This window comes from Penaeus monodon, chromosome 31 (genome assembly GCF_015228065.2).
Source record: "Penaeus monodon isolate SGIC_2016 chromosome 31, NSTDA_Pmon_1, whole genome shotgun sequence".
Lineage (NCBI taxonomy): Eukaryota > Metazoa > Arthropoda > Malacostraca > Decapoda > Penaeidae > Penaeus > Penaeus monodon.
The window spans coordinates 7,638,588-7,639,463 of record NC_051416.1 but is presented as its reverse complement, the minus strand read 5'-3'; the positions used below and the strand labels follow the sequence as shown (position 1 = coordinate 7,639,463).

The 876-nt window shown below is 34.2% G+C and overlaps 1 protein-coding gene across 1 annotated transcript in view; it reads left to right on the top strand.

Moving 5' to 3' along the window:
- Positions 1–876, top strand: part of LOC119593023 (extracellular signal-regulated kinase 2-like) — an 86,647-nt gene that overhangs the window by 8,092 nt on the left and 77,679 nt on the right. The window lies entirely within an intron of this gene.

Below are 876 nucleotides of genomic sequence, written 5' to 3'. Positions count from 1 at the left end.
TCTCTTGATTGGTTTATAATGGGGTTTGATTTAATATTGGGTTATGATCTCGGGTTAATAGTAATGGGTGCTAGAGACAAATGTTGTTTGATATGTGATGCATATACGTTTAACTTCCCTGTTACCAAGGTCGTCGGGATGGGTCTGTGGTTTTATTTGTTAGCATTTGACGACCCTAAGGACTGATATTGGATAATGACGATATTAATCACTTATTCTGAGTTAATGTCACCAAATTAGAAGTCATATAGCCCGTGTAATTCCCGAGAGATGTTCTTATATGTCAATCAAAGGTACGTTTGGTGTTCTTATCAAGGTCGTGCGTCTGCGAATTATTCCATTTGTATCCGTTTAGTTGAATTGGTCTCGATCTGCTGTGAAATGTCAAATAGCGAAGACTTTTCTGAGAATCCCGTCTCTGTGCAATGCTAAAAGGATGTCAATAATGGCCATGAAGAGCATTCTCATTTTATGTTAATTATACTTTCAGATCGACCACAATTTCTTTTATTTCATTATTTTTCAGAAGACTAAAAGTATGCATTACTTATTCCCTTACTTTTTTCTTCGACTATCAGACTGGAATTATTTTGTTTATTTAGCCATTGTGATTATTTTTTGTATGTCAGATAATTATAATCCTAATGTAACCGAAGTAATTTATCACAATAAATGAGTTCTCAGTAATTAGGACTATATATCACTGAAATTGCAATAAATGTTAAAGCACTGGACGTCTATCACCAACTCAGTGATTGCCATCCACACTAAATAGAAGAGTAAAAGTCAATAAAACCACATGGTTTATGGCTTTCCTTGGTTCTGCAAACCGACATCAATACAATTTACATGTATTTCATTAAAAAACAATCGTCC